General features: G+C 41.6%; 1 protein-coding gene and 1 long non-coding RNA gene across 20 annotated transcripts in view; one reads left to right on the top strand and one right to left on the bottom strand.

Annotated features, from left to right (window-relative positions):
- GLIS3 (GLIS family zinc finger 3) overlaps positions 1-23737 on the bottom strand; it is a 545819-nt gene that overhangs the window by 480802 nt on the left and 41280 nt on the right. For 17 of the 19 annotated variants that reach the window (XM_049092635.1, XM_049092627.1, XM_025423460.3 and 14 more), the window contains one exon: positions 20571-20739. The gene's annotated coding sequence lies outside the window, so the exon portion shown is untranslated. Of the gene's footprint in view, positions 1-4434; positions 4563-20570; positions 20740-23737 lie in introns of those variants that run through there. The other 2 variants (XM_049092696.1, XM_049092626.1) reach the window with 1 other exon arrangement.
- On the top strand, positions 1557-8004 carry LOC112644798 (uncharacterized). The gene is made up of 4 exons (XR_003126764.3): positions 1557-2402; positions 2919-3018; positions 4050-5626; positions 7092-8004. It is a non-coding gene; the product is annotated as an uncharacterized LOC112644798 (long non-coding RNA).

Here is a 23737-nt window from a genome sequence, read left to right on the forward strand (position 1 = left end):
GAGTAGATGTAGAAATGATGGGTAATGTAGAAGAAAAATTAGGACCCCTGGGTGGCTCAGCGGTTGAGCGTCTGCCTTTGGCTCAGGGCGTGATCTCAGTCCCAGATCGAGTCCCTCATCTGGCTACCTTCAGGGAGCCTGCTTCTCCCTCTGCCTATGTCTCTGTCTTCTTTCTGGGTCTCTTAAGAATAAATAAAAATATATTTAAAAAAAAAAAAAGAAGAAAAATTATGTTTCAGTAGAAAATTGTAACACAACCTGTAGGTATCAAATTCTTCCCCTGTTCGTGGTCTTTGAGGTTTTGTTATATATATATGAACTGAACTGGATATCGAATTCCTCTAGTTTCAATCAAATACCTGGCTACAACCCTCCAAACTAACATTCCTTCTTTTCTCCCACCCTTCTGACTTAGGATCTCAAAAGAACACAGATGCCCTTAAGGTTCCTTAAAGGGAGCCATACCAGGCTCTCCTCACTACCCAGACAGCAGCCATACCTCAGGGACTTGAACCTTGGGCCCACATCCCCATAAATAAAAAGGATTCCTTCAGACTTTTGGAACTGCATACCAGCTGGAGATCTTAAATTAAAATTGACTGGGGTGGGGGAGGTTCCTCCCCAGAAGTAGACAGCATCTTGAGGTAGATAGCTCTCCCAAGGTCATGAATCAAGATTTTCAACTCTAATCTGAAATTCTATATAATGAATCTTCATAAAAATATGAAAGGATGGGGTTCAGAGAGCTTCTGGGTTATAAATATGTGGAGATTTGGGGAGAGTGGCTTGCTCAGAGAGAACGAGGAAGCTCTTCACCCCTTCTCCATACCATGCCCTCTTCATCTCCTCTGACTGTTCCTGAGTTCTATCTTTTTATAATAAACCTAGAATCTAGTAAGTAAAATGTTTCTCTGAGTTCTCTGAGCCTCTCTAGCAAGCTAAGTGAATCCAAGAGTAGGTCACTGGAACCTCCAATCTATAGCCAGTTCATCAGAAGCACAGGTGACAGCCTGGACTTTTTTTTTTTAATATTTTATTTATTTATTTGAGGGGCACAAGCAGAGGGAGTGGGAGAGGAAGGAACAGGCTCCCCGCTGAGCAGGCAGCCTGATGCGGGACTTGATCCCAAGACCCTGGGATCATGACTTGAGCCAAAGGCAGACGCTTAACTGACTGAGCCACTCAGGTGCTCTAACAACCTGGACTTTGGACTTCGGCATCTGAAATGTGTGTGAAGGACAGTGTTGTAGTAGGCCTGAGCCCTTAGCCTCTAGGATCTGACTCTATCTCCTGGTAGATGTATTAGAATTGAGCTGAAATGAAGGACAGACACCCAGCTGGTGCCTGAGAAATGCTTGTTATTGGTCGGGCGGGGGGGGGGGGGGGGGAAGAGGCAGACACCCACACTGGAACTGGGTACCAAATCAGGAGGCATGAGGGATGAAAAGAGAAGCAAGGATATATCTGAGCTTTGTATTTTGTGAAGCTGGATGGATGGGGCCTTCAAAGTCACTAATTAAAGGCGTGATCAGGAGCAGCCTGGGTGGCTCAGCAGTTTAGCGCCACCTTCAGCCCAGGACGTGATCCTGGAGAACCAGGATAGAGTCCATGTCAGGTTCCCTGCATGGAGCCTGCTTCTCCCTCTGCCTGTGTCTCTGCCACTCTCTGTCTCTCTCATGAATAAAATAAATTTAAAAACCTTTAAAAAAAAGGTTTTTTCTGCACAACTACGGGCAGAGGGGAGCGGTGGCAGGGGGGAATGCCATCCACTTTGAAGTCAATGCCAGTGGTGCCCCCTGGACTTGAGCACAAGCAGTTACACCATAATGTCATGTGACAAGCTGTGGTCCCTAACCTGGGCCTAATTTCCCCCATCGATCATTTTCCTCCTACCGTACCTGAGGTCTGTCATCAATGACCAATGTACGAAAAGCCCAATGGAATCAAGTGTTTTTGTTCAGCTGTTCAAGTTAAGTTCACTGAAATTACATGATGAACCTGGGCTTTCAGAAGAATTCTGGGCAAAAGGAAATTAGGAAGAAGAAAGCCTATATGCACATATGACTCATGTTGGAGGCATGTTGGAGGGCTGTCTAATCTCTTCCCACTCATCACTGTTAGCAACGTCATGCTCGTTTAGCTGGGCACATATGGTTTTCTGGTCATGTGGCCCATTGCTGGGAAGAGCTGTGGATGCTGCTACTCTAGGGCTTCAGTGCGAGTGAGGCATGTTCCACAGAATTCACCAGAAGCTTGAGACTGACTCACCCCTTACAGCCTGAGAAGTCTAGCACAAGAAAACAAAAGATCTCTCCAGGCCTCCCCCAGGGACTCCAAGGCAGCCCAGATATTACCATGGTCCCTGAAGAATGACTTGGACACAGCTCTACCTGGGGCTCCAGGTGAGTAAAGCCAGATAGGAACCCATCCCACCCACCAACTGTCAGCAGGTAAAAGTGTTCACACCTCAGACCACCACAGCAAAACAGACAGAAACTGAGTGGAATCTGGGACCCTCACCTGACATTCTGCCTCCCAATTGCTCACGTTTATGAACAAGTAAAATATGGCTCTGCCCCAAATCATACTCCACTAGCACGTCAGCCTCTAAAGTAGGGAAATCTAGAGGAGTTAAGTCCTGGGCCCCAAGAAAGATGAAGTCTCTTGACTCCTAAAACCAAATATGACCACGTATATGAAGAAATGACTGACAGGAGAGTCACTGTGATGTCTGCTTGGATGAGGTTCTTCACCTCTCTATGCCTTGGTTTCCTCATCTGTGAAATAAGGATGATGATGATTGTCTCTATTGTACAGGTACTGTGAGAATGGACAGTGTTAGAAACACAGATTGCCCTTAAATCAGTGCCTGCTGTGTGGTAAGCATCCACTATTATTACACTATTATTACTCTTTAGGACAGGAGTCTGACACAGTGCTCCCGGGCTGTAGGCAGCAGAATGACAACATGAGTTCCCTGCTTGCTTCTTGTCAGTTCCAGTAACCACAGCTTGTGAGGTGAGTGCAGAGGGCACACTGGAAAGACACCAACAGTGTTTTGTTACAAAAGGTTTATGATGATGAATAAGATTCTCAAATCCTGTCTTATTGCCAAGCTATAGTTTTAACACTTAAAGAAATGGCCCAAGCCTTTTTCATTTCCCTGATATATTGTCTGCTTGAACAGCCATGTGGGGTTAAGAAGTTTTCCATCTCCATAGGCCTCAGTTTCCTTGACTATAAACCAAAAGCTCTCTGAAGTCCCATCCAAAAGTAACATTCTAGAAGGGTCCTTGACTCCAGGCGCACACAAAATCAACCAGGCACTTTGGCACATGTGTGTGAAGTCCACTTTTTCCCACTGAAGGTCTTAGTCTTTGCTTTTTCATCTTGCTTCTGGTAATCAACATTTCAATATTAAAGTCAGAGAATTTACAAATATAACAGCTAAAAAAAAAAAAGATACCTCTGAATGATAAAATGCTTCCCAATGAGTATTTCTAACACCTCACAATTTGTCCTGGAACTAGGTGGTGTCAGGGAACTTCTAAGAGCTACCATAACCCCACCTACTGTACCCTCATTGAAGAAGTCAAAAGGCTAGAAAGCATTTCTCAGTACAGATGTGCTAAACACTGTGCCAAGTACTGCACAGCCTCTCTCTCTCTCTCTCTCTCTCTCTCTCTCTCTCTCTCTCTCTGCAGCATCCCATCACAAGAATTACAGCATCCCAGGGTGGAAAAGAACTTGAAAATTTGTCTCATCTGACCACCTTCTGATACAAGAATGTCTTCTACAATATCCCCGCACCTACCCTGTGCTTAACACCTCCAGGAATGCCCCCACTCACGATCTCTAGAACTTACTAGTTTTTTCATCTTTTCATCAAGTGGCCAGGCCCACAGCTAAGTGCTACTAATCCAACAATGAACCCTGCTCTCAAAGAGTTTACGGTCTAGACAGAGGTACAGGTGAATTAATGAATGCAATGAAATATGATATTGAAATAGTAATCTTCATGCTTTTCTTTCCCTAATTTCCTTGAACAGCATCCTTCCCCAAGTCAACCAAAGGTTTTCACATATCCTTGATGAAAATGATGACTATTCCAGCAGAAATGCTAATGGATAGAAATGATTAGAACTCACTTTTGTGACGTCCAATGCAGGCACCTGAAGCCCACAGCAGAAACAGCAATTTTGAAAGACAAAAAATGCTAATGGATAGAAATGATTAGAACTCACTTTTGTGACGTCCAATGCAGGCACCTGAAGCCCACAGCAGAAACAGCAATTTTGAAAGACAAATAATTTTGACTTAAAATGTCTGGATTCTGCCAAGAGAAAAGGTCCTTAAAAATTAAGAGTCAGGGCCCCAAGACAGTATGGTGGAGAATGATCTAACTCTAGGGCACATCAGAATCGCCTAGAGTACCTATGAAAACACAGGTTGCTGGCAACCACCCTGTGTTACTGATTCCGTAGGTCCGGGATGAGTAGTATCTGTACTGTTAGGACCCTCCTGGGTGACATTGTTGCTGCTGCTCCAGGGATCACACTTTGAAATCCATCTTGACAGTGAACTGGAAAGAAGATGATCCAGGTTCAGGTCTAGGAGAAACTAAGTGACCCCCACCTGGGCTGGGAAGAAAGGTGGGGATGAACTAGAAGGGTCACACCTGGGCAATAGCAGGGCTTGCTGAGAAGAGGGACTGGACTCAGGGGGTACTTTGGGCAAAGTGGAGTCAACACTGAGAAACTTTTCATCATCATCCACCAAAAGCATCAGGGGGGCTAGGAGAGAGCTAAGCCAATGTCTGCAGATCACCTGCTACCATTTGAGCAAGCACTGCACATCACTTGTGCAAAGGATCCCGTTAACTGTTCTTCCCATTGCTGCCCAGTTAGGACCCTCTACTGACTGCTACATGCATGACACCTTAAGACAGTCTGCTTTTCCCTGGACCATCTGTATTAGTTTTCTAGAGAAACCCTAATCTATAGAGACCCTAATCTCTGCCTTCATCTTTTGCATGTCCTTTCCTCTTCTTGTAAGGACACCAGCCATTAGATTTAGGACTCATCTAATCCAGTATGACTTCATATTAATGTAATTAATTATACCTGTCAGGATTATTTCCGAAGAGGATCCCACTCCAAGTTTCCAGGTATACATCAATTTGGGGGGACACTATTCAATCCACTACTGAACTGAATCCAATCATTGAACTTCCCTTACCCCCTCTCCTTTTCAAAAGCTCAGGACACTCATTGGTCCCTTGAAATAGAAGGTGGGATTTTTGACAAATAGAAGACAGGCTCCAGAGAAGTGATCCAGTTGCAGAAAAATCCCCTAAACCTGCACTTTGGTGGGAGTGGTCAGTAATAAATCTCACTCATTATGATAATGTTGATAGGTTATTATGAGGAAGGCAAGATGCAATGGGAACCCAGAAGGCAGGACCTGAACACAGACTTGAATGTGAGGCATGGTTTCCTAACAGTTAAAAGGTCTCAGGTGAGATCTGAAGAATGAGCAGAAAATACTCAGCTGAAGATCTGGGTGAGAAAAGAGACACCAGGGAAGAGTGTTCCAGTGGGGGAGACACCTGGACAAAGACCCAGAAGTAAGAGAAAAACACGATTCATTACCAGAGCTCAAGCACACTCAAGATGGCTGGATTGTAGAGTGGTACATGGGGGTGGGAGGGAGAGCACCTAGGGTACTGAGGTGTGAGCCCATGGCTTTTACTCTTCAAGTCACACAGAATAATCCTAGCCATTCTTCAACTCAAAACTCCTTATGTCCTTTTTTCAAAGTTATTTAAACTCCATTAGTTAACATGTAGCTTATCATTAGTTTCTAATGTAGAATTTAGTGATTCATCCATTGCATATAACATCCAGTGCTCATTACATCAAGTGCCCTCCTTAATACCTGTCACCCAGTTACCCCAAACCTCACCCACCTCCCCTTCAGCCACCCTCAGTTTGTTTCCTAGAGTTAAGAGTCTATTATGGTTTGTCTCCCTGATTTTAACTTACTTTATTTTTCCCTCCCTTCCCACACGATCCTCTTGTTTCTTAAATTCCACATACGAGTGAAACCATATGATAATTGTCCTTCTCTGATTGACTTATTTTACTTAGCATAATGCCCTCCAGTTCTATTCTCATCGATGTAAATGGTAAGATTTCATCTTTTTGATGGCTGAGTAATGTTCCGGGATATATATATATATCCCACATCTTCTTTGTCTATTCATCTGTCAATGGACATCTGGGCTCTTCCTGTAGTTTGACTTTTGTAACTGCTGCTATAAACATTGAGGTGCAGGTGCCCTTTTGGATCACAACATTAGTGTTCTTTGGGTAAATACCTAGTAGTGGAATTGCTGGGTTTGGGGTAGCTCTATTTTTAACTTCTTGAGGAACCAGAGTGGCTGCACCAGCTTGCCTTCCCTGAAGTGTACACACCAGAAGTGTACGAGGGTTCCCCTTCCTCCGCATCCTCGCCAGCATTTGTTGTTTCCTAACTTGTTCATTTTAGCCATATGTCCTTTTAGTCCTTTAAAAACAGGTATCTTGTTGTCCTTAAATGTTCTCTTCTCCAAGTTAAATACACCTAATTTCTCCAAGGATTTCTTGTATACTTTAGAGTCCCATCTCAATCCTAACTATCCTGGTTGAAGTCCTGCAAATACGCTCCAGCTTGTCTAAATCTCTCCAGGCAGAATCCCCAAATGGAAGAAAATACTCCAACCCAACACCACAAGATCCATGTTTACTGATGGCAGCTTTCCCTCCTAGACCTAGGAATACAACTAAGGCAGGTCTTTGTGGCAGAGATTGCTAACTGGACCTCAATATCCACCATTACTGTCTTCCTTTTTACTAACATAAGCTCCGTTCAAGGTTTAGCTAAGCACATGGCTGCTCAACTAGAGATTAATAACTTTGTCTTCTTTGTACCTGACTGTGTGACTCCATAGCCTAGTCATGTGACTAAGTTCTGGTCCATATGATTTTCTTAGCAAAGTCATTTATTCCAGTCTTCCTCCCTCCCTCCCTCCTCTCTTTCTCTCTGGAAAGAAAAACAACTGTAGCAGCATCCTTGTGCTCAGATGTGGAAGTCCCATGTTGAAGAGAGCAGAAAAAAACAACCCACCTGGGTGTCTGGATGACTTCTTGAGGCAGAGAGTACTCTACTCACCCTAAACAGCCCACCCATCTCTGGACTGTTAGATGAGGTAGATGGAAATTTCTATAACCTTGGAGCCACTATAATGACTCCAGGAATCATCCCCATGTGGACCCTACTGATATATATTACATCTGGTATAGATGCAGGTTTATGTGCTCATCCAGAAAATATATCATCCCCATGTGGACCCTACTGATATATATTACATCTGGTATAGATGCAGGTTTATGTGCTCATCCAGAAAATATATCAAGCATCTACTAGATGCCACACACTACGGATTTGGTGGTATCGTTATTTCTGAAATGGGCAGTATATTGTTCTTTGTTTACAGTCCCTCTTGTGACACTAGGAAAGTGGGTTCAATGTTAAGTCTTTTCAGCTCCATACTGGGCCTTAGGACACTGGTTGTCTGCTCTATGGCAGCTTCTTCATCCCTAGGCTGCCCCCTTCAATCCCCAGGATAACTTCATGGAACAGTTACTGTTATTTTCATTTTACAAACTTAAAAAACTAAGACTTTTTTTAAAAATTGATTTTAATTTCCCTAAGAATCAGCAAGTATGGAGTGCCTGGGTGGCTTAACCAAGCGTCTGCCTTCAGCTCAGGTCATAGTCCCAGGGTCCTGGGAATGAGTCCTGCGTTGTGCTCCCTGCTCAGTGGAGAGTCCACATCTCCTCCCTCTGCCCCTCTCCCTGCTTGTGCTTGTGTGTGCACGCTCTCTCTCTCTCACTCTCTCAAATAAATAAATAAAACAATTCTTTTAAAAAAAGAATCAGCAAATAATATATAATCTAAGAGACAGCAAGAAATTTCTAACATTCTCAGAGAGTGATAGAACAAGATCTTGTTCAATGACCTCTCAATTCTGCTCTTCCCAAATGAACTTGGCTAGGAAGCTTTTTTTTTTTTTTCAAGAAAGGCTATTAGCTTCCCCCCACCCAGAACTTTGGGAAGGGCTGCTCTAGACAAAACTGCAATGCAAGGAGATGGGGGGAACCTCCCTGCTTCATCTGTTGTGATTCCCCATCACTTCCAGGTGTTACACCTGATCGGAAATATCTTCCTCCCAAGAGAAATTGTGATTATAAAGCTCCAAATAACAAAAAAGATAGAATTTCAGGCAACACCAGAGGATATCATTTTGCTTTGAGAGCTTCCTGAATTCCTTAAATCTTACCCAGAATGCTGCTACCATTTTTGCTCTGTTGACCTTTTAGGGAGAGGAAAAGACTAGATTTACAGTTCCAGGCTTAAACAGTTAGAAACAAAAGTGATTTCTTCCTGTGGCAAGCATTAGGATGACTCATAATTCAGGGGTTTTGAATGTGTAACTTCACAATGTGATCTCATACAGGTTCAGTAAAAAATTTGGGAAATGGGCACTGATTCTTTTATAGGTGATTCAGGTAGACAGTTGAAGACTGTATAGGGTAAGTCCCAGGAAGGCTCTAAATCTTCTATTTCTAAAAGAGCCTTCTGAATACAATATTCATACCTTCTACAAATTAAGAAAAGAAAAGAAAAAAGAGGAAAGAAAGAGAAAGCAAGCAAGCAAGCACAGAACCAGCTCAAAACAAGCAAGTATAAGAACAGGCAGCTCTGGGGTATCCAGATGGACAGGAAAGGTGGGGTTGTCAAGGAGCTGATGGCTGGAGAGGCTGGGAAGCTGGTGAGAGCCCTCTGCCCCCTCCACCTTTTCAGAAATGAATGCAGTGCAAATGCATGCTCATTAAGCAGCAGGCCTACTGGAGGGCCGGACTTTCATGGCCCTGTTTGCAATGCCAGGGACCTTGCTCCAGGGTTGTCATGGGGAAGTTACTGTCGTCCTCCTGGCAACAGGTTACCCTGGTGAACACCAAACAGCCTGGCCTGGCCCAGTAAGCTATGGGTCAGGCACGGCATGCTGTCCCCACACTGCCCTGCCCACTCTCTCCTTTCATTCCCCTACTCCCTCATTTATACCACCACCTCTGCAAGAGGTGGCATTCCTTCCTATGTACAAAGACACTACAGAAGGCATCTGTTTAAGGGACCGGGTGTCCACAGACCTTTTCTACTTCTGACCTTCCAAAGCCTGGCCAGCCGTGGGCAGTTATGCCTGCTCCCTTCAACCCCCAACTAAAATGAGAATAGCTCTCAGAATAAAAACCCCTCTCCACCTATTTTTATTGAATATCTCAGTGCCATAATTAAAACAAATGAGAAGTATAAGGAATACCTCGATGATGACAACAATGATTAAAGTCTATAACACAAAGTGAAATGAAGCCCTAACCTGTGAATTGGATCAATTTAATGTAGGCAGCTAAACAAAATGATTCAGTTAAAGCAAATCCTTAATTGCTCGTTGGGTTGCCAGATTTAGCAAATAAAAATAACCGGCAATACTACTCAGCAAAAGGTTTTTGCTCAAATTCTCTGAAGAGTCCCCTCAACTTCACGTGCTTCCTGTATCTACAAAGCCTTTGGGTGTGGAGAGCAAAGAGCCAGAATGCAATGATTCTAGGGCCCAATGGCACCATCCCCCAGCCGGTACCCCACGGGCTGGGGGATGGTGTTGACCCAGCCTGTGTGTGGCATCTACCCTGCAGGACCGTAGAAACATCATGATCTCTTTAGACCTATCCTAGAAGGAGCCATGAAAGCTTTCCCTGGGTCCCTTGTCTGTGGATGAAATGCCCTAAGTTCCCTTCCCCCGCTGAACCAGATGTAAGGGTACATGGTGAGGTGACTGACTGATCCTTCCCTCATCCTGTCCTTGATGTCTGTATCTAGTTCCAAGAAATCCAAGGAGTTAATACAGTACTGTGAACATCTAATGTAAAAATCTGCTGACTCAGAAAAATTTCCCTGGTGACAAGATGTAGAAGAGCAGTAATTGGTGAGTCAGGAGGCCTGTGTCTGAAAGTCATGGGCCATGTGATCTTGAACAAGTCATTGCTCCACTTCCCCATCTGTTTGTTATCAATAGACCACAGCAGGACATCAAAGTGGGGTCATAACAGGAATAGAAAACAATACTTCTCTGGCTTTAGCCCACTGCAAAATCCCCTCCCTGCTCTAATTTTGGGAGCCTCCAAACAGTATATCATCTCAATTCAAAATAAGTACTTTTCATTGACGTGTAGCATGCATGGCTTTCCTCCTCTTTGGCCCCGTATCCTTCAGAGATCCCTGTGGCCAAGGTTATCCACTAGCCCCCTACTGCTGGTGCAACTGGCAAGGCTCCACAGAGCCAAAGCCACCATGCCACACCAGGCCTCCAATACTCAGAGTGTCAGTCCTAGGTCAGGGCCCTCAATACCTTGGTATCATTGCTTCCACTACTGGTGCCTAACTGTGACATGTGCAGTAGGGTGTTTATAGAAGCACCACCGCTCTGAATGTTCACACATACCCTGCAAACTAGATATAATAACTTCCATTTTATGGAAGAGGAAAATGAGGCTCAGAAAGATTAGATGGGAAAACCAAGACCACAAAACCTGTAAGTGGCAAAGCCAGGATTTGGACCCAGGTCCATGTGCCATTACACCAAGCTACCACTTAAGGGAAACGTGGAGCTCTAGCTAATCAAAGTTAATATCCCAAGTCCTTTACAATGTGTGCATTATTTCCTTTAGTGAGTGAGCCCTTATGATAGTAGATAGATGAACATACAAATTGCACTATATATTTGTTAAAAGATCTGTGAAAAAAGGTCTACAAAATTATCTGTCAACTATATATAGAAATACTTGTATAAACAGATCAGGAATACATTAAATTCCCAGAGAAAAACAGACCAAGTTAACAGATAATTCTCAGGGGACGAACTATAAATGGTTAATATCTATGTAAAAATCCAGCATTACTAGTAAATATCTTCAAATGCACTAAAATGAGTTTTTTTTTACCTCTGAAATTCGAAAAGAAAAATACTCAAAGTTGGTAGTGCCACTGGCTTCCAGGGCACAAATTGGTACAATTTCCCAAAAAATGATCTCGCAATTACTTAGCAAAAATCTTTTCTTTTCTTTTCAAATTTTTTATTTAAATTCTAGTTAGTTAGCAAGCAGTACAATATTGGTTCCAGGAGTAGAAGTCAGTGGTTCATCACTTCCACTGAACACCCAGTGCTCATCACAAGTGCCCTCCTTATTAATGACCATCATCCATCTAGCCCATTGCCCACCCATCCTCGGTTTGTTCTCTATCTTTAAAGCATAAATCCTTTAACCAAAAATTCTCATTGTAGGATTTAGTGCTGAAAAAATAATCAGAAACTTTTTAAAAGACTTATCTATAAGGACATTCATCAAAGTGTTATTATAAAAATCAAAAAATATAAATTATCTAAAAATCAGAAAATGGTTAATTAAATGCAGCCATATGACTGGATACCATGCAGTTATTAAAGTGATATAGTCAAAAAGATTAATGACAGGGAAAAGTTCTTATATCACCATTAATTTGAAAATAAAAATACTAAATTGTTTTAGTTTAAGTAATACTTTTGAGTTTAAAAGACTGAAGGCAATATTTGCCAATGATTCTCAACATTTCAAATGTTTTCTGCAATGATGTGTATTTCATTTATAACCAGGAAAATACAGCTAACAAAACTTCAGTTGCCTGCACGTCTTTTTTTTTTTTTTTTTTTTTCTAACATGCTGAGTTGGATGAGGGTCTCCAGCAACACAGAACTAAAAGAACATGGTGGATCCCTCCTGGGCAATCATTTTGGCTCTCTTTCTTTCATATCACAAAGCCAGATAGGCGCTGAACAACATAAATAGCAGTAATAATAGAAACAGTAGCAGCTAGTTTTGAGTCTTTCCTCAGTGCCAGGTTCTACACTCAGCTCTTTATACTGTATCATTCAATTTTCACAAAACCATATGAGACATGCAGCACCTTACCTGAAAGATTGAAGACAGTCTCAGGGAGATGAAAATACTTGCCCCAAACCTCAGAGTTAATGTGTGCCTAAGCAGGGGCTAGAAAACAAATAGGACTCTCCAGAATGCTTTGTCATTTCCCTAATGTCTGACTGGTAAGGGTTAGAAAGAAAATTCATTGGATTTCTTTTTTTGGAAATACAAAAATTATATTTATCCATACCATGACTTCTTTTCATAGAAGTCAAGACATTCAATTTTAAGCCTGTCTCTTTTCCTAACAAGCCAAGAGACCCTGAACAAGTCATATCGCGTCTGAGATTCTATTACCCCTAGGTATTGAAGGTTTAGCTGATTAAAACACAGCTTGCTAAGTCATTCTCCAGACCTACCTAATGGGCCTTTTGGGGGTTGAGTCTAGCATATATTTTATTCTTATTCAGAAGAGTTCATCTCTGGGCTGGTATTTTGGAACCAACATATTAAATAATCTAGGAGGTATCTTTCCTATCCACCAATTACTGCATGGTTGAAGCCTCAGGCTTGAGATCAAGACGTAGCCACCATTGGATTTCAGACAAATCTGAGATGATGGGCATAAAATACTAAGGATGGGTCCACTGGGGATCAGTCTGCATGAGCAGAACTCAGAGAGAGACAAATCAGGAGAAAGCAGTGTGAGTCCTGGACAATGGTCCCTGCAGCCAGCCCCAAGGACAAGGGTCTGAATTCTAGGAAAGAGGTACAGAGAGTGAAGGAACCAAAGGGGTCACTTCACATTATCACCTAACAAGCTTTTGAAAAATACTGTTGACTGGGTCCTACCTCCAGATCCTTACTTAATTGGTTTGGAGTATGTGCCTGAGCCTTGAGATTTTTTTTAAAAGATTGTACTTATTTATTTATTCATGAGACACAAAGAAAGAGGCAGACATAGATAGAGGGAGTAGCAGCCTCCCTATGGGAAGCCCAATGCAGGACTCGATCCCAGGACCCAGGGATCACGACCAGAGCCAAAGGCAGTGCTCAATCACTGAGCCACCCAGGCTTGGGATTTTTAAAAGCTTCCTAAGTGGTTCCATTTTGAAGCTAAGGTTGAGATTCTGCATTAGGAAACAAGACACAAAGCCCTCAAAATGAGGTGGCTTTATGTATTATAGATGTACCCTTAAAATGGTTGAAAATTGGTATTTCAAGGACCCTCCTGGTGATTCACAAGAAAAAATAATCATCTTTTGGGTCTAGAAACAATTGAGATTCTCAATACAATACTTCCTCAATACATTTCAGGGAATAAACTCCAAAGCTCAGTCATATTTCAGTAGCTTATTCGGCTTCTGAGTTTGGTTGCATAGAAAGGATCCGGTCTCTGAGTGTATGAGTCACATGAAGCCTATCCTAACAGACTGGATTTTTCTTCTTCACTGAAGTGAGTGAAGTGGTCTGTTGTTTTGTCACTGCCTAGCTAAAGCCAGTGGGAGGATGCCAGTTATCATTTGAAGAAAAGGTATCGTTTTGAAGTACCAGAGACAGCGGATGAATTGTATTCACGAAGTAGATGTTTCACTCTACTTTTTAATTTGCTCCTGTTTGAGTTAACAGAGAGTTTCATCTTTATTTTTAAAGAATGACATTTACACAGCCACTCAAACTGCCAATCTGTTACATAAACAGCCTTGTTTTCCAAAAGGCTGGCACCGCCTAGAGGCCAAATACGTGCAGCATTTTGGATTTCTCTGGGGAAGTAGTCTTCAACCTGCTGCCTTCAGCCACTTGTGACAAGCCTCAGTCATGAGGAGTTAGGGTCAGGAGGGGCAAACTGGATTTTTCATACTGCAAAATTTCCTAAGCCCAGGAGTGATTGGGGGAGAGTACCAGAAAGAAATTTAAAAGCCGGTCTCCAATGCAATGGTGGGGTTGGTGAGTCCCGGAACAAAAGAAGGTTCTCACGGACATCAGAAGTTGAGCTCTGGAACCAGACACTGGGCTTGGCCAGTGACTTCACACCTGGCTTTGCTATCCGTGCATTGATGGAGGAGTCCAAACCTTCTGAATCTAAACTAGGGCTAAAATCTGAAGGTTCCATAAGTTGATTTCACCAAGGTTCAGGACAATAGCCCATTAAGCCAGTATTTTTCAGTTGGTTACATATCATTTACATCAGCATCATTGTAGATACCAGCGTAAAATGCTGTTTCCTAGTGGCCACCCTGGATCCACCAAAGCAACATCTGTTGGTAGGGCCCAGGAATCTAAATTTTAACAATCTACTGCAAATAGTGTCTTGAGGTAGCTCTCATCAAAGTTTGAAATGGCTGCTAAAAGCCCCTGGGTTGCCTTGGATGGGCTGGGCTCTCTTTCGATAGAGCATGGCTTATCAATTGAGGAAGCACCAGTGTGTGCAGGGCTGACCTCAGAGCTCTTGCATCTCCCACATGCACCTAGAGGCACATGTGTACTCTGGACAGGTATGCACTGAGCCAGCCTTGGGCCAGGCCCCTTAAATCACAATGTCAACCAGCTAATCTGATCCATTAGTCCTTGCTAAGTGATTTGTGCTAATAATCAAGGTCTAGTCCCCTGGTTCTCCAACCTTAGTGTGCATCAGAATCACCAGAAGCATCTGCTAAATACAGATTACTGGGCTCCACTCCCAGAGCTTCTAATTCAGCAGGTATGGGAGACGGCCCAAGAATCTGCATTTCTTACAAGTTCCCATAAGATAATGTTGATGCTACTGATCCAGGGACCACTGGTTCTCAAGTTTTGTTGGGTATTCAAATCAACAAGAGAGCTTTAAAATTTTTTAACGAGCAGACCAAACCTCATCCCAATTCAATCAGAATATCTGGGGGGTGAGACCAAGCTATCTTGTGATTCCAACATGCAACCAAATTTGAGAACTACTGGTGTAGAACTATAGTCCTTAACACTGTTTAAGAGTGTTATGCATAAGAGCCTGTGGAATTTGCTAGGGTGAAGATTCCTGGGCCTCCATCCAACGAAAGGTGACTCAGAATGGCACCAGGAGAGCCTATGCAATGGGGTTTTTGACAAGCAGCAGAAATCTGACTCAGAATGGCACCAGGAGAGCCTATGCAATGGGGTTTTTGACAAGCAGCTCAGATACTGCTGACACAAAGTGAAGTGCAAAACCTCTTTTTTTTTTAAGATTTATGTATTTATTTAATGAGAAAGAGAGTAGGGGGTGGGAGGGGTAGAGGAAGAGGGAGAGAGAATTCACAAGCAGACTCCCCACTAAGATATGGGGCTTGATCCCAGGACCCTGAGACCCTGACCTGAGGTGAAATCAAGAGTTGGCTGCTTAACCTACTGAACCATCCATGTGCCCCCCAAGTACAAAACTTCTAAGAGCACATGAACATCCCCATGGAAAGTTTTTTAAACACTAGTGCCCACCTATCCAGAGACTCTGATTTAGTTGGTCCAAAGTGTGGCCCCTGTATCTGAAACATTCATAGCTCCCCAGTTGTTTTCCTATTTTAATACACAGCCAGGGCTGAGAAGCACTGGTTTGTGCAACAGTATCACCTGTGGAACCTGTTAAACTGCAGGTGCCCACTTCCCACTCCTGAGTTAGTGAATCAGAATGTTTAGCAGTGACACCAGGGTATGTGTTTTTAACAAGCCTCAGAGAATATTCTGAGCATAGCCAGGTTTGAAACCACTGGTCTAAATTAAATTTCCCTTTTTTAATCATGGACTTTTCAGAAAATCTGTGAAAACTACTGGCTTAGATGAATGCTATTCTCACTGTTTCTGTTAATAACAGCAGTTCTTCAGCATCTAGACATGGGTGCTACTCTAAATACATTATCACTGATCCTTACAGCAACCTTCAAGAGCTGAATTTTAGAGGAAAGCAGTGGTAACAGATTTGTTCAAATCCACATGTCACCTGACATGAAACAGCTCCAATTCTAAGGTGGAACATTCTGAGATGCTGGGCTCTTGGTAGAGATGGAAATGTGGCCCAAGGTGGTTCTGAATGACCCACTACCTCAGGCACTGGTACCTTAAATTCAAGCAGAAAGCTTCCCATTGCCCTTGTCTGCCCACACGGGATGCTGAAAGTTCCACAACAAGTTTTGTTTAAAGAGAGAGAGAGAAGGAAGGCAGGCAGAAAGAAAAGCACAGCACAGCATATTTTTGGTGGTAGACTGGAGACTTCTCACATTGACATTGACACAAAGATTGAGCAGACATCAAGATTTAATACATGCCCGTGACAAATGGCTTTGCTTCTTGCTCAGTGGTGAATTCACAAGATCTCCATGACTTGATCTAGTGTGAGGTAATTATTTCCCTGGGATTTCTGGATCTATTCCCTCTTTTTCCAGACTTCTTCATACTTTTCCATATTTTCTTATATGGACAACTTTTAATTACTACAGGGGAACAGAAATAACATGTAGTTTTAAATCCATAAATAACCCAAAATGTCTATACCCAAGTAGAAGCTTATTAACTACAAATCAAATGAGAAAAAAGTATATCACTTTCCTTTAGCTCACACAACTGACATTTTCTGAGTTTTGAGTCTGCCAACAGATAGAAGTTAGGGGGGTGGGGGAAGAGTTCAACATAACAATTAAATATAACTTAGCTAATTCCACTTTGAAACACTCTCTTATTGTCTTAGCTCACCCCTGTGTCTTTGAGAGAAATGCTCCATCTTTCAGAATATATCCTCCTTCCCCATTTTCCTTACTGATATGGCTCCTGAGCCTGGGGGTAAGCTTCTGTGTACTTGTAGTGGCAGTAGAACAGGAATGTAATGATGGCCCATGTAGTAACCTCCATACCGTTGTCATTGTTCATGAAGACACTGGGCTGATCTACCCCCTGGACCCCTGAACCTGCTGATCACTGTAGGTACCTGATCCTACCTGATTCTCTTGGAATTGTGCTAACACCCACAGCTAGAGTCTATTGTCCTCAAGGCATCCTCTGGCTGCAAATCTTGCTTTGCGATCTTTTGTATTTTCTGGTCCATTAGTTCCCTGAGCATTTCTGTGTTTCCTATGAGGGACAGATTTTCCCAGTTGGTTTCTCTGACGCCATAGGCACGTGCTATATATTCTGTACCAGTATGATTTCCTCCATGGTTACTGTTCTTCCTCCCCACCACCATTCCACTGAAACTACTCTTCTCAAGTTCTCTGATGACCTCCATATTGCCCAACCTAGAGGCCAATTCTCAGTGCTCATCCTATTTCCCACATTAGCAGGATTGGAGAGTTGACTGTTTGCTCCCTGAATTACCTTCTTTACTTGGGCTCCTAAAAATCCTGGTCTTCTTCTAACTTCATTATTAACTCTTCCCTGATTTCTAAATGTAAAGTAACCCAGGGCTCAGTCCTTAGGCCTCTTCTTCAGTTCTCCCTTAAATTCACTCCCACGGTGTCCTCATCTAGTCTCCTGGCTTTAAATCTGCTAACGATTCCAAATTTCGCTGTAAGTCTCAACCTCTCCCACATATTCTAGATTTCAATAACCAAGTGCTAGTCCACAGTGTCATCTGCTTAACCAACAGGCATCTCCAACCTGATCTGTCCACACTAAATTCTGATCTTTCCACCTAAAATCCACCCCTTCTACAATCTTCCTCAACACACCAGGTAGCATTTCTCCTTCTGGTTCCTCAGGCCAGAATTCCTTGTCTCTTCTCTTCCTCTTAGGTTGTCAAAGCTCATCCATTAGCAATCTTGTTGGCTCTACCTTCAGAATATATCCAGAATTCATACTCACTGTCTCTTCACTACTGCCAACTCTGGTCTAATTCTTATCTGTACATGAATCATGGCATTAGTCACCTGGCTGGTCTCTTCCTTCCACACTTTGCTTCCCTTCAGTCTATTCTCAATACAACAACCAGAATGATGCCTTTAAGCCAAAGTCAAATTAGGTTACTTCTCCATTCAAAAGTGTCCAGGAATTTCTACCTCAGAGTAAAAGCCAAAGTACTTACAAGGTCCTGTACAATCTACTCTCACCGGAACGCCTGGGTGGCTCAGTGGTTGAGCGTCTCTGCCTTTGGCTCAGGCCCTGATCCCAGGATCCGGAATCAAGTCCCACATTCGGGCTCCCTGTGAGGAGCCTGCTTCTCCCTCTGCCTATGTCTCTGCCTCTCTCTCTCTCTGTCTCTCATGAATAAATAAATAAATAAATCTTAAAAAAAACTACTCTCACCATTTCCTGCCATGTCCCACTGTTACCTCACTGACCTCATCTCCTACCTCTGCCCTTCCTTCATTCTGCTTATTAAAACACCCTTAGCCAGTTCCCTCACCCACTCCAGGTATTTATGGAGATAATGCCTTTTAAGTAGGGCCCTCTATAATAATTCTAGTAAAAAAAAATTATGAACCCACCCCCAAGCCCACCTCTTCATGCCATCTAACTCCTTACTTTTTTTGCTCCATACATTTTTTTTTTTTACCAGTGGACATGTATTTTATATATTATTTATTGTCTGGTTCTCTCAAAATAATGCAAGCTCATGATGTCATTTTGCTGGAACAGTAGGTGCTCAGTAAGTATTTTTGAGTATATCTTATTAATTCTAATACTCACTACCCCTCACCCCACCAACTGGGGCTTTGACCTGCAGAAGAGGAACCAGCACCCACTTACCTCATCACTTGCCACTGTTCCTCATTTTCCCCTTCCTTAAAGACTTTAAGTGTGGCAAACTGCATAGAGCAATTTATCTCCACTTCTCAAACTCATTTTCCAAGATAAAATATCAATAGATAGTATTTAAAATTTAAAAGTCAAAGTTATGTGTAATTCTGGAATATGGCAGAAGATAAAGCAGAGTTGAGTGGTTGCCTCCAGGGAATAAGAATTTGGAGATAGGGAGGAATAAGAGATTATGCTGTTGGGTTTGTTTTGTTCTGTTTTTTAAGTTTTGGGGTACATTCTGCAAAAATTTAAAAGAGGTAAAATACAGCAACAGAAGAATATTTCAAACCAGTGAGATCTAGGAGACAAGAAATAAACACAGAAAGACTGAACAGTACAATCAACTCACTTGTTTTAATTGCTGAAGAACCTGACATCCACTGAATGAAAGACATAAAAATCAATCATGTACATGACTGCAAAGAAAATCTCAAGAAAATATGGCAAGTAGAGATTTTACAGATCTCTTTCTCTATTAAAAATCCAGTAAGATTAGGAATAAATGATATATAAAAGGAGCTTTAGAAATTCAGAAATTCCTTTTCTCTCTTGACGGAGCTAACTTTCAATAGCACTTTCTCCCTGGGGACACAATACATAAAAAGCTTCATTTGACAGTCAAAGCTCAGCGATGACTTTGGTGTTCTAGCTAGTGACTGCCTTGCCCCTGAAGCACTGAGATTCATTGATTAAAAGGATGTGGAGCCATATGGCATCTTGATTTAAGAGGAATAAAAAATACATTAAATAATTCCTAAAATATCATCTCCATTATTCATTAGTGTGGTCATTACTTTAAATCCAGAGCCACAAAATACCATTCAACTTGATGGGAAGGACCAGAATTGCCAATCTCAGTTGCACCTCTATGAGCATCTTTGGTCAGCATCTCTGAAAGGACTGATGAGCAATGAGGCAGTAAGAGTCATCCAATTGCTAAAAAACGTCTTTAAAGTATCTGGATGAGTGCTTCTCAAAGTTATGTATCCGTTAAAATGCATGTTCCTGGGCTTACCCCTGCCCAACTGAATCAGAATATGTGGAGAAATTAAAAAATCTAGTTTACTGATAGGCTTTTTTGCTGTTTTTGAAAACTACTGATTTACATAATCCACTAAAATCAATCCCCTAATAATCCAGAGTGAACTAAAATCACAGAAGGAAATGGACTTAGCATAGTAGCTCCCGTTTTTGTTGGGGGGTGGGGAGGGTCTACTGCTTTACAGTTTAATTAAAATGAAAGTCTTAAGAATAACTACCTGACAGGCATGACACACAACTATTATACTAGGTTATCTTTTATAATATTGACCTTGACTCACTAGACATTCTAGTAAAGGAAACGATAGAGTTTCAGCTTGACATGGAACATCTGCCTTCCATCCACATTTCTCATGTTATGTCAACCATTTCCCAGCACTGGATCTCCAGCCAGTGTCCCACACGTGCAGGATGGGTATTCCCACCCCATTTGTTCACTACCCAGGAGGATCCTCAAAAAGAATACCTTCCCAAGTTAGGCAAGATATTTCACAAAATAATAAAATGCTGTTCATGAATCTCTTAATTGGTAATTTAACTTCTAAGATGTTCTAATATTTCTCAGACTAATATGAAGAGATGTTTAGACCAGTGTGCTAGGTGCAGCATAACTTACATAAGCAAAAATTTAGAATCAGCCTAAGTAGCTGTAATGATTGGAGTTAAGTGTGTCTGCATATAAGAGAACATTTAAAATAATCATCATTTAACCAAACAAATATATTTTTCCCTCACCTGGAATAAGTTCAGAGGAAGGAGGCCATCCAGGGTTGATACAGCATCTTCATCTCAGTAACCAAGGTTCCTGTCTTGCCAGTTCACCATCCTCAGGAAGTGGTTTCCATCCTTCAAGGCCCACTGCACAGCCATGTTTGCTACGTCCTTCCAGATACCCACTCACGACCTGGGACAGCAAAGGGAAAATAGGTGGAAATCTGAGCAACCAGCCAGGTTTAAATCAAGGACAAATATTAAGCTTTAAGGGACACATTGCACTGGACCAAGTTTACTGGATTCAACTTAAAATTAAGATTTTTCTTCCAACTTCTATATGGATGGGAACTACTCATGACGTTTGAATGATAGAAAATTTCTTTAAACTACATTTTCTCTGTTCACCTGAGTACAGTGAGAGTAAATTCACAGTTCTACTATGTGGTATCTCTGAACATTTAAAAAACTTTAAAGTCTCCTTCAGATGGCTTTATCATCTCAGTTTTAGAGGTAAAGGACTGATTTTCCCTTCCAAAGTGTGAGACATAAGGATCCCACCTCCGGTGTTCCTCTTAAGTCAAATGGCATCTTCCTCTTGGGCCACAGAGGAAGTGGAGTCCATATGTCTCCCTCACTGTCTCTCCTGCCTCGTCTACCCACAGTGTCCTCGGGTCAATAAAGGTCAGTTTTTCTTTTACTTCCTCCTCCTCTCTCTCTGGACTTCCCTTAGTACCAGGACCAGCTACATAATTTTTGGAGCCCAGTGCAAAATGAATCAGGGCCCCTTGTTCAAAAATTATTAGGAACTTCAAGATGATAACAGCGGAACATTAAACCAAGTACAGAGCCCTTCTAAGCATGGTGCCGTGCGGCTGTACAAGCTGTATGTCTATTTAGCTGGTCCCATAGCTGGCCCCACCTCTACCCAATGCCTTAAAGTGGTAGCTTTGGGGCTTTCACTCTCCCTACATAACTTCCTCCTTTCTGATTCTGGATTACCACTTAGACCTTATAGCTGATTAGAATAACTTCTCTAGATGTAAAGGAGGTCTGGACTTCAAGCTTACTTTCTTGTTGTGGAAATCGAACAAAATTTAACCCAATGCTAAAAGCTGATTAATATCTTTTTTAGAAAATAGTGGGTGTTTCCCACCTCTTTCCTAGAAGCCGTGCCAATCACACTACAGCGCAGGGTAAAAGATTTTCAGGATAGGACAACAAAATATCTGAAAACATTATTAAAATAGTATTCTTGTCACAAAGAAAAGAAATACAAATCCCAAACCTAAGAATAGGAGCTTATAAAACAACAACAACTGGATTTGAAAAAAAAAAAAAACTGAGTAAAAATCCAAAAATGAAAATATGCTCATTTAAAAAAAAAAACTGAAAGCAGGATTAGTGAAATGAGAACTTAAAAAATAAGAGCAAACATAGCCTGGAGCAATAAAGAAAATTAAGAATAAGATGTTGGGGTGCATGGGTGACTCAGTCAGTAAAGCATCCAACTCTTGGTTTCAGATCAGGTCAGGATCTCAGGGCCATGAGATCACGCCCCATGTCGGGCTCTGCACTCAGCACAGTCCCACTTAAGATTCTCTCTCTTCCCCCCTTTCCCTCTGGCCCTCCCCACTCCACTCTTGCTCTCTCTCATTTCTCTCTTTAAAAAAAAAAATATTATGAACAAGATGCTAAGAGACACGGAGGAAAGAAAGGAGACAGTTCAGTATATTCTTAGTTGAAATTCCAGAAAAATGTAATGGAGAAATCTGGAAAAAAGGCAAAAGACAATTGATAAGAATTTACCGAATCAAAAGAATTAAATAAGTAAAAAGTCATGAGCATGATAAATAAGAACAATTTCAAACACACTATAGCGAAACTACAGAATATTAAAAGAAAATCTGCAAATCAAACCAAGAAGGCAGATTATCTTAAATTGAAAACCCCCACATTCAGCCTGGCTGCAGACTAGCTGCAGAAGCAACAGATGCCAAAAGAGAAAAATTCCATCCTCACAGTTGTTTAGGGAGAAAACTGACACAACAGAATCCTACCTACAGATAAGTAATCCTGTAGGAGTGAAAGTAATATAAGTACATTTTTTATATGTCCCAAACCCAACATGCAAGATAGACTCCAGCAAGAAAGAACAGGAAGTCAGAATGAAAGATGACATTTGAGAGCAATGGTAAGAAAAGAAAAAGAAAACTGGTATAGAATATGCTAACTAACAATTACAACCATTCTTTAAGAACAAGGTAGAACTAAAACTCCAGACAATAGTAATACGGGAGGTTAAAGAGCATTCTTTTCAACAGGAAAAAAACGAGGCTAAATTTCTCATCTGTTTAGAATAACAGAAATTAACTTTAATATTTATTTTAAGGGACACATGGGAGGCTCAACAGTTGAGCGTCGGCTTTCGTCCCGGGTCGTGATCCTGGGGTCCTGGGATCATGTCCCACATTGGGCTCCCCGCGGGGAGCCTGCTTCTCCCTCTGCCTGTGTCTCTGCCTCTCTCTGTGTCTCTCATGAATAAATAAATAAATAAATAAATAAATAAATAAATAAATAAATAAATAAATAAATCTTTTTAAAAATATATATTTATTTTACAATACCATGAGTTGTGTGTAACAATATTGTTAAAGGTACGTACTAAGGGGCTAGAAATAGAATGTGTTAACTTTCAAAGTAGGAGAGAAGGGGAAAGAGAGAAAATTTGAGCACTCCATTGAAGGCAGATGGGGGGGTAGCAAACAAAATCGAAAAACAAAAGCAAACAGAAACAAACTAAAATGGTACAAGTAATTCCAAATAAGTCATATACCATAAATAAATAAGACTCATTCACTAACAGATCTTCGCAGGTAAGTCAATGTTGATTGAGAAAAGTAACCTATGCAATATGATATATTCAAAGAAAGACATGGGGTAAAATGTCCCTCGTATACATTTAAAACGCACACATATGCTAGTACATACTGTCCTTTGATATGTAAGAATGCACATTAAAAGTATTGAAATATATTTTAAGAATGCACCTTAAACTCAACTGTCTTTGGAATGGGACAAAACAGAATAAGGAACAAAAAGGACTTCGATTTTACCTGAAATGTTTTACATTTTAATTTTTAAAAAAAGACCAAAAGCAAACATAATAAAATACTATTGGACAGTGGGTA

The sequence above is a fragment of the Canis lupus genome, chromosome 1 (assembly GCF_003254725.2).
Source record: "Canis lupus dingo isolate Sandy chromosome 1, ASM325472v2, whole genome shotgun sequence".
Classification (NCBI taxonomy): Eukaryota; Metazoa; Chordata; class Mammalia; order Carnivora; family Canidae; genus Canis; species Canis lupus.